The 10,670-nt window shown below is 40.2% G+C and overlaps 2 pseudogenes; one reads left to right on the top strand and one right to left on the bottom strand.

Annotated features, from left to right (window-relative positions):
* Nucleotides 1-6,965: 6,965 nt before the first annotated feature.
* Nucleotides 6,966-7,313, bottom strand: LOC138378736 (large ribosomal subunit protein eL30 pseudogene; annotated as a pseudogene).
* A 2,754-nt stretch (nucleotides 7,314-10,067) lies between these two features.
* LOC138378669 (non-histone chromosomal protein HMG-14 pseudogene) lies at nucleotides 10,068-10,358 on the top strand (annotated as a pseudogene).
* Nucleotides 10,359-10,670: the final 312 nt, after the last annotated feature.

Genomic DNA, 10,670 nt, shown 5'->3' with positions numbered 1-10,670 from the left:
GCAACAAAATAGGGCATCGGGGAAAGAATGCTAGGCCTACTTTTGAGAAACCATTATGTTCTTTCTAGAGATACAAGGCTCCTTTAAGGTAGTTTCCTGTTAAAAGCATGAATGTAATTAATGCCATTGAATTATACTCTGAAAAATGGGAGAAAAAAAAATTATATTATGTATATTTTACCACAACAAAAGAAAAATACTACCCCTCCCCGCCAATAGGAGAAAAAATGGTTAATTGTGAACACCATGGCTATACTGTGAAGTGAATGTAGTATGTGCAGATAAGGAGCCATGATTATACAAGAATTGCCTGTCACAGGAATTAATTGAAGGCTAGTTTCACAATGCTTATGTTTCCAGTCTGAAGGATGGCTCTGTTGAGAAAGCATACACTTTTTCCCTGCTGCTTTTCATTCTTTTTTTCTCTCCTACTTTACAATTGTAAGGGTAAAGTGCCAGCAAAGCAAAGACTTGTAATGTGGGGCTTTTGCAGAGAGAAGTTTATTGCTACCCCAGGGCCTGTGGGGGGAGAGTGAGTTAAGTCTGTGAGTAATCCATGCACCCATGCATTCGTCTTGGCCAGGAAGAGTCTTTTTTTTTCTTTTGTTGAGTCTTCCTCCATCCCCATTGTTCCCATTGTGTTGTGCTTTATATGACTGTTTAAAGAAAGCTCCAGGAGTCAGTACACATTCACTTTAGAGACAATTTTTTTCTGCTTGGCACATTTTGTGCCATTTTGTCTACTCCTGCACCTACTCCTGGTGGCGGGCACCCCTCCCTTCCCTAATGAAAAAAAGAAGAAGCCCATGAGACCTGCCAAAAACAGTAACTGCTAGGCCCAGCCAAGTTAAAGAATGACCACACCTGGATGGTCACCCTGATAAAAGCCCCTCCTATTTCTCCTAAATCGCCCTAAAATTGCAACAAAGAAATTCCTCACTCTTCGTGCCAAAAATACCCCCATCCCCCAACTCTAAAAACATATATAAGCCTACTCAAAACTTCTGGACGGCACAACTTCTCTGGCGCCACTCTTGGGACCCATAAACTTGGCCCGGGAGCGCTCTAATAAAACCTCATTACTTAACCCTTTCAACTCTACTCATCTTTCTTTCTCTGGTGCCGACCATCCAAAAACCTTACACTGCACACTCATTTGGTCCTTCTACAATCATCTTTGAAACATTTGTGCTTTTGGAAATACTCAGAAAAGGACAAAGAGAGAAAAAAAGGTGCAGCAGAAGGGGAGTAGAGATTGAAATTATACTTTTGTTATCACTCCCTGTGGTGATCAGAATCATAAAGATTTTACAGTATCCAAAAATTTGTGAAACATATAGTCACATTGCTTAATCATGAGGATATATTTTGAGAAATGCATCATTAGGCAATGTTGTCAGTGTGTGAACATCACAGAGTGTACTTATGCAAACCTAGATGGGACAGCCTACTACACACCTAGGCTATATAGTCTAGCTTATTGCTCCTAGGTACAAACCTGTATGGCATGTTACTGTACTCAATACTGTAGGCAGTTGTAATACCATAGTAAGTATTTGTGTATCTAAACATAACTAAACATAGAAAAGGTACAGTAAAATTATGGTATAAAAGATAAAAAATGGCACACCTGTATAGGGCATTTACCATGAATGGAGTTTGCAGGACTGGAATTTGCTCTGGGTGAGTCAGTGAGTGGTGAGTGAATGTGAAGGCCTAGGACATTAGTTACTGTAGACTTTATAAAAACTGTGTACTTACTTAGGCTACACTAAATTTATAAAAAAATTTTTTTTCTTTCTTAAATAATAAATTAACCTTAGCTTACTGTAACTTTTTTCTTTATAAGCTTTAACATTTTTTAAACTTTCTGACTTTTTTGTAATAGCACGTAGCTTAAAACACAGACACGTTGTACATTTCTTTCTTTATATCTTTATTCTGTAAGTTTTTCTCTATTTTAAAAAAAATTATTTTTTACTTTTTAAACTCTTTTGTTAAAAACTAAGACATAAACACACACACATTAGCCTAGGTCTACGCACGGCCAGGACCATCAATATCACTGTCTTCCACCTCCACATCTTGTCCCACTGGAAGGTCTTTAGGGGCAGTAACACCCATGGAGCTGTCATCTGCTATGACAGCAATTCCTCTTCTAGAATACCTCCTGAACGACCTGCTTTAGAGGCTATTTTATAGTTAACATTTTATTTTATAAGTAGGAGTACACTCTAAAATAATGATAAAAAGTATAGTATAGTAAATACACAAATCAGCAACATAGTCGTTTGTTATCATTATCAAGTATTGTGTACTGTACATAACTGTATATGTTGTACTTTTATACAACCAGCAGTGCAGTAGGTTTGTTTACACTAGTATTGTGTTGCCCTACAACAATATGAGTACAAGGTCACTAGGTGATAGAGATTTTTTAGCTCCATTATAATCTTTTTTTTTTTTTTTTTTTTTTTTTTAAGACAGAGTCTCGCTTTGTTGCCCGGGCTAGAGTGAGTGCCGTGGCATCAGCCTAGCTCACAGCAACCTCAAACTCCTGGGCTTAACGGATCCTACCGTCTCAGCCTCCCGAGTAGCTGGGACTACAGGCATGTGCCACCATGCCTGGCTAATTTTTTCTATATATATTTTAGTTGGCCAGATAATTTCTTTCTATTTTTAGGAGAGACGGGGTCTCGCTCTTGCTCAGGCTGGTCTCGCTCTTGCTCAGGCTGGTCTTGAACTCCTGACCTTGAGTGATCCACCCGCCTCGGCCTCCCAGAGTGCTAGGATTACAGGTGTGAGCCACCGCGCCCGGCCTCCATTATAATCTTATGGGGCCATAATCTTATGCAGTCCATCGATGACTGAAACATCATTATGTAATGCATGACTGTATATCTTTCCCTCATATCTCAGAAAAGGAGATTTCCTATAATCACTTGGCATTGGTCTTCATGTTTCTGATAAGTTACTTCTTAGGATCAAAGTCCGAGAAGTCTAGCTTCTGGTAGACTGCACTCTGAACTTCCAAAGCAAAAACTCTTATGCCCTAAGCAATTAAAATCAGTAGAATTAGAGTTAGAATACCTCTTCACTTAAAAACTGAATAAGATAGGCCGGGCGCAGTGGCTCACGCCTGTAATCCTAGCACTCTGGGAGGCCTAGGCGGGTGGATTGCTCGAGGTCAGGAGTTCGAGACCAGCCTGAGCAAGAGCGAGACCCCCATCTCTACTAAAAATAGAAAGAAATTATCTGGCCAACTAAAATATATATATAGAAAAAATTAGCTGGGCATGGTGGTGCATGCCTGTAGTCCCAGCTACTCGAGAGGCTGAGGCAGTAGGATCCCTTAAGCCCAGGAGTTTGAGGTTGCTGTGAGCTAGGCTGACGCCATGGCACTCACTCTAGCCCAGGCAACAGAGCGAGACTCTGTCTCAAAAAAAAAAAAAATCTGAATAAGATAAATAAAAACTGACCTTGAACCACATATTGTTGAGGTCACATATGATGGGACTAGTTCACGAGGCTGAGTAGGGAATAAGCTACAATTTCCTTTTGCTGAGGCATATTAGGGGAGAAAGTACTGTGGTAATCTTCACCTCCTCCCCCACTTTTTATTAGTAGCCAACATATATTTGGCCTTTACTTGTGGCAAGCAATGTGCTCAATAATTTATGTGGATGATCTTACTTGATCTTCAAACAAATCCTAATAGTGAGGTACTAGTATCTCCATTTAAACAGGACGAAACTGTTGCTCGTGGCCCAAAGCTAATAAGAGAACCAGGATTTGATGCCAAGTCTGTCTGCCTCCAGAGCCCATGCTTTGTCAAGTTTCATATATTGGTCAAGCACTGAGATGACACAGTTAGAGAGATCTGGCTTCTAATCCCACCTCTGCCACCTTCCAGCTGTTTTCATACGTTGGCATTTACCTAATTTCTATGGTTTCATCATCCTTCTCTATAAAGATGGGAATATTATGTCATAGAATTGATGAGAGGAATAAATGACATAGTGCCCAGCCACAGAGAAAGCAGGCAGAAATGTTTGCTATTATTATTCCATGCTATCTCCTATTATCACATTATAAGCTGTTGTTCCCACCTTACCTCTGTGGCATAACAGAAAAAGGCCAGATTGGGAGTCAAGTGGTCTGGGTTCTTGCCACAGCTCTATTACTGTCTTTGTAACCTTGAACGTCACTTAACCCCTTATATTTCTGCTATCCCATCTAAAGAATCATGATAGCCAGGCATGGTGGCATGCACCTGTAGTCCTGGCTACTTGGGAGACTGAGGTGGAAGGGCTCAACTTGAGCTCAGGAGTTCAAGTTGAGTCTGGGTAACATAATGAGATTTTTGTCTCTAAAAACAAAAAAATCATAGCCTGACTAATGTGTTCAGGTCTAGTGGTGAAAAGATATCAGGCATGTTTCAAAAAATCAGAAAAAAACTCAAAAAGGAATCAATATGTTATACAAACATAAATAATCATTTCATGCACTGTTTTATAGAGTTTGGAGGGTCCTATTCATGTTTCTACTCCCTACCCCAATTTTCTAGACCGATGCTTCCCATTTGTCTTTTCTTGCCAAAGAAAAGAAATCAGATGAAGTGAATAACGTGGAGAAGAATTTCTAAAAGTGAGCAGAGTAGGTATTTGATGATAGTAAAAAATTGTTTACCTTTTGACTGTGATAATGATATTCTTATAAAAATCATCTCTCTCTTAAAAATACACCTTGAAGTATTTTCTGCTGATTTGATAAGATGTTTGTATTTGCTTCAAAATAATCCATGGGTAGAGGCAGGTGTGTTGGAGAATGGGTGAGGGTAATTATGACACAAATTTGGATACAAATGATAACTGTTAAAACCGAGTTGTGGCTACATGGGGGCTCATTTTATGAGTTTCTCCCCTTGTGTATATGTTTGGCATTTTCTATAATTTATGAAAACTCTTATTTAAAAAGCGATAAAGTATTGCAAAATCAAATATCTAGATGGATAGACAGGTAACAAAAATGAGGGAACCAAGTAGGGTGGGAACTGTGATGAACTGGGAAAGAATATGTCTCCTCCAAAGAGGATGCCATTACTCACCTCCAGCTCGGTGTTGCTTGGTGGAAATAGGAAGCCAGGAAGAAAAGTGGAGCCAGGAATCAGGTTTATATGAAACTGTTACCAAAAGCTCAGCACTTGTCCTCAAGGCCAAATCAGAAGAACAAAAAGTTTGGTTTGAGAAGGAAAGAGAAGTTTATTACTTTGCCAGCAAAGGACTATCCTCTCAAAATCTAAATTCCCCTACACAATCAGAAATACAGAGATTTTAAAGGGAGGGCCCTCAGTTCTAGGCTATTGTCATTAACAATTCTAATTGCTCCAACTCTGCCGAAGACAAAGCCTGTGACCGCCGCCCACCTGGGAGGCCCCCGCCCCTCAGACCTCTGGCAGCCAGGTGCTGGGCCTGGGATGGAGCTACAGTTCAGCTGAGCTATCTCCAGTAACACAAAGAACAAAAGACATCTGCACCTCCTGACCACCTACCCTAGGCAGGGATGCAGGCCTCAGTTCCCAAAAAGAGTGGGGAAGTTTTAAAGAGACAGAAAACATCTTTTGCCATTTTTTCCAGGCCATTCCCTCTGTTACATATTCCATGTTCTCAATTTTATGCTTCCATATCTATGGGAGGAGGGGCAACTACTCTGTTACAAAACCTTTCAATCTTTAAATGTTACCAACTAATTCAAGTGTTTTATTGACATTGTGCTGTCCATCCAAAACAGATCTACATACAATATTGAGCCTGATGGCTGCCAATTGACAATCTTTGCCTGAGAAGTTAATTTTAGGCAGTTTTCAAAACTCTGGAGCAGTAAAATGTAATTGCAAGAACTGCCAAGGCCAACAATCCTAGAATGCCATTCTTCTGCCCTGTTCTTCCTCATTATAAGTCCTGCTCCCATAAAAGCTTTGCTCCCCACCCTCAACCCCTGGCTGCGAGTTACTGTAAATTTATCTCAAATCTTAACTACTGAGTACCAAGAGATCATGAGTATCCAAGACAAGAAACCTCATGATAATGAAGCAGGTTTAGATTCCACCTGACTTGGCCCTTCTTTCTGGCACATTTTCCAGCTCTTCTTAATGATAAGCAGGTTGCTTGGAAGAGTCATAAGCAACATGCCTCAAGAGGCAAGGTCATAGCCTGGGAATGTCAGGCTATCCTGAAAATCATATCTCTTGTGGTCAAGAAACATATTTCTGAAGTTCAACTGCTCTTTAAATTTCGTTGGGTTCTTTTTCTTTTGTTACTTGAGTAAAATTAAAATTAACATCTTTTTACTTTTAATAGCATATGTAGTATGAGTCTAATCTTATTGAATTCTGTCTCTGCATGAATGCATCCAATTACTGCTTCTTCCTTATTTTTGTATGCATAGAGATGTCTGTGAGGATGTTCATCATCAACCTTGATTATTTGTTGGTCATAGGATGTGAGGAGATTCATTCCCTCTGATTTGGAATTTCATGAATTGTTTGAATTTTTATAATGGTAAATTATGCATTTTACGTACATGATACAGTATTTCACTTAAAAATGAGAAGAAACTTGAAAGTTCAGAAATCATCAAATTTTTTATTTTGTTGAGATAATCTTGTGTTGTCAGATCAAATACAAGACCCATAGTTAAATGTGAATTTCATATAAACTATGAATAATATTTTTAGTGTAAGCTTTTCCCAAATATTGCATGGTACATACTTATCAAAAATGTATTTTTGGTTTATCTATAATTCAAATTTAACTATGCATCTGTAATTTCATTTGCTAAATCTTGAAATCATAAAATAAACACATTATCAGTTGCCTAGGAAATACTTTGAATTCTTTGTCCCATGTCTTTTTTTTTATATCATAGGTGCTGTCAAGTTTTATTAAAGAAAACATTTGCAAAATTTACTTTTCACCAGTCTGTTCTGGCATGCTTCTAATGATACCAGAGTCACCTTGATCAATGGTAGCCAGTGTGCATACTCTGTAGTATTTTCCACATGCTGTGCCCAATTCAATATTATTGCCACTGTAGTGATGGACACTAGTTTTGGCTAACATGGCATAGTACTCTATTTCAGATTTCCTCAAAGCTGGGCAGTTGTTGGCAGGGATGACCAATTTCGTTTTGCCTTGTCTGATCATCTTCAGAGTCTATTTGTACCCCAGCACATACTTTCCACTTTTCATAACGAGTTGGAGCCTTGAGTTGATCGACTGGAAGGACTTTTTCATCTTCTTTGTGGCCACCATCTTCCTGCCTTAGGTGTGGGATGGCCGCCAACCAATACCAGCCGCCAAGATGGCTAGGGAGCCCTCTCATTTCTTCTTCCTTTTTTTTCTTTAGACAGAGTCTTGCTCTGTTGCCCAGCTATAGTGCTGTGGCATCAGCCTAGCTCACAGCAACCTCAAACTCCTGGGCTCAAGCGATCCTTCTGCCTCAGCCTCCCGAGTAGCTGGGACTACAGGCATGCGCCACCATCCCCGGCTAAATTTTTCTATATATTTTTAGTTGTCTGACTAATTTTTTTCTATTTTTAGTAGAGACAGGGTCTTGCTCTTGCTCAGGCTGGTCTGGAACTCCTGACCTTCAGCGATCCTCCCACCTCGGCCTCCCAGAGTGCTAGGATTACAGGCATGAGCCACCGCACCCAGCCTCATTTCTTCTTGAACAATCGAGATTTTACTTTTAATTCAGAACAGATTAAGAAAAAAAATGTATTTGGACCTACGTCATTTTTATGTATAATGTGTGATACGTGTTGATGCGTACTTATGTGTGAACAAAAGTTCTCTGCGAAGGAATATGTAGGAAAACGACTATTCCAGTGAACAGTTTGCAAACTGAAAAGATTCACCCTTTGGTGAAAAACAAAGGTGCACTTTAGACAACAGAGAGTTTGGGTTTTGTAGCAAAAGTTCCTGCCCAGGTTCCTAATAAGTTACGTTTATGCAAATGAAGGATTCAAACTTGCTTAGTTCTGATTGATTGGCACAGCTGAGCCCTGATTGGTCCATAAGCTGAGCCCTGATTGGTTGATACAGCTGATCCCTGATTGGTTGATTCAAGTAAGCACTAAAGTCCCCCAAATCAGAGTACATGTGTGACTTCTAGTCAGCCAATGTTTGATTGCCTTTATTTTAAATTTAGGTCCAGTTAGCCACTCAGGATCCATCTTAAAGGACTGGCTCTTTCAGGTTCAGATTTGTTCATGTATGATGCGATATGCACCCTATAATATATAATATGTGATATACATGCAAACAGAGAAAACACCGGCAACACAAGCATAATTGATTGTGTTGTTAAAACAGCCTCTCTCTGAAGTATATCTTGTGGTCTGTTGTTCCTCTCTGTCGTAATTTCAAGGTTGAGGCCAAGAAAGGACACGATTCCACCCTGGACTTGGGAGAAGGCAATGAACCTGTTGCCTGACCAGTTTATTTACACTGACACACAACTCTTCTTGGTGGAAGGAACTTGGGCCTAGGGAAGGGTTTTGCTGAGGGAGTTTCCTTGGTTACCTCAGCTTTGGGTGGTTGCACAGGATAGGTTCTGGGAGCCCAGGGAACAGAGATCTTCCCAGTCTTGCCGCCTTCTTACACCGGTGGCAATGGTTCTTGTATCTTGCCTCGGGACCCTGGGAAAGTGTAGCTATTTGTTCAAGAGCCTCGTGCCCAGCAAAGTCACCTGCTCCCTGCTGGGCCACTGCTCTTGCTTGCATTCTTTCTTTGACCCTGAGACTGCAGTGGCCCCAACAATTAGCTGAGTGGCTTCAGCCAAGGCTCCCCAAACCGGCTCTTCCGGCTCTTCCGCTCCCACTCCTGGCCTTACTCTGAAGAACAGCCTTGGACACCTTCTTCTCTTCTGACTCCAGGATACTTCTGTGTAAGAATTTTCGAGACAACTTCCTAATGTGCTCTTTGGTAGAGAACACGCTGTTCTTTTTTCTTTATGAATTTTATTATAGTAAGGTCAGACACTAGAGGGAAATTGGCTATTTTTGATTGTAACATGTGGTTTAATTGGTCCTCTGGCTTGGATTGTCTTACGACTATCCAAAGGGATTTAACTACCATGAGATCTAAATAGATGGAATAGTGCCATGCATCATGTTTTTAGTGCTCATTTAAAGTCTTACTTGTATTGCATTAATTTCAGTATAAAAAATTGATTCCAAACCTAGCATATGGTTTTTTGTTTGTTTTATAAATGAAAACTTTTAATTATAGTTAATGAAGCAAGGCAAAATATTTGACAATGCAACATAAAGGATACACGTAGAAAAAGACTTAAGCAACGAATAGACACTCAGCAAAAAACTAAAATAGAGATGGAGCTATATAGTTTGTGATTGTCTAACTTAAAGGCTAAACTTCCACAAATACATAGATTGATAAATTTGTACAATTGGTTAATTATCTTTGATATTAATATAAAGAGGATAAACGTTAGGTATAAATTGGATTGAAACAAAACAAATTTAAATCAAAAGTTTATTAGAGCCCGGCGTGGTGGCTCACGCCTGTAATCCTAGCACTCTGGGAGGCGGAGGCGGGAGGATGGATCGAGGTCAGGAGTTCGAGACCAGCCTGAGCAAGAGCGAGACCCCCGTCTCTACTAAAAATAGAAAGAAATTATATGGACAGCTAAAAAAAAAAAAAAATATATATATATATATATATATATATATATGAGCCGGGCATGGTGGCGCATGCCTGTAATACCAGCTACTGGGGAGGCTGAGGCAGGAGGATCGCTTGAGCCCAGGAGTTTGAGGTTGCTGTGAGCTAGGCTGATGCCACGGCACTCTAGCCCAGGCAACAGAGTGAGACTCTGTCCCAAAAAAAAAAAAAAAAAAAAAAAAAAAGTTTATTAGAAGTGGATCGGAGTCTCAGCAGCTCAAGCGGCGGGAGTGACGGCAGCGGCCACGCAGCCCAGTTTCACGAAGGCTCTCCGGGCGCAGCGGCCCGCAGGCAAGGGCACGCGCCCTCCCTGCCGCCAAGATGCCCAAGAGGAAGGTCAGCGTGGTGAAGGAAAAACCCAAGAGGAGATCTGCACGGTTGTCAGCTAAACCTGCTCCTGCGAAAGTGGAAACAAAGCCCAAAAAGGCAGCAGCAAAGGATAAATCTTAAGACAAAAAAGTGCAACCAAAAGGGAAAAGGGGAGCTAAGGGAAAACAGGCAGAAGTGGCTAATCAAGAAACTAAAGATTTACCTGCAGAAAATGGAGAAACTAAAACTGAGGAGAGTCCAGCCTCTGATGAAGCAGGAGAGAAAGAAGCCAAGTCTGATTAATATCATATACCATTGTCTTATCAGTGGTCCCTGTCTCCCTTCTTGTACAATCCAGAGGAATATTTTTATTTTGTAAATGCAAGTTTTTTAGTAGCTCTAGAAACATTTTTAAGAAGGAGGGAATCCTACCTCATCCCATTTTTAAAGTGTAAATGCTTTTTTTAAAGAGGTGAAATCATTCGCTGGTTGTTTATTTTTTTTGGTACAACCAGAAAATAGTGTGGGATATTGAATTATGGGAGGCTTTGACTGTCTGGGGTGTCAGCTTAACATTCCATAGATGGGGGTTAGTTTTTATATCCTATAATACAA

Source organism: Eulemur rufifrons, chromosome 30, assembly GCF_041146395.1.
Source record: "Eulemur rufifrons isolate Redbay chromosome 30, OSU_ERuf_1, whole genome shotgun sequence".
NCBI classification, from domain to species: Eukaryota; Metazoa; Chordata; class Mammalia; order Primates; family Lemuridae; genus Eulemur; species Eulemur rufifrons.
This window is presented reverse-complemented; position numbering and strand designations above follow the sequence as displayed.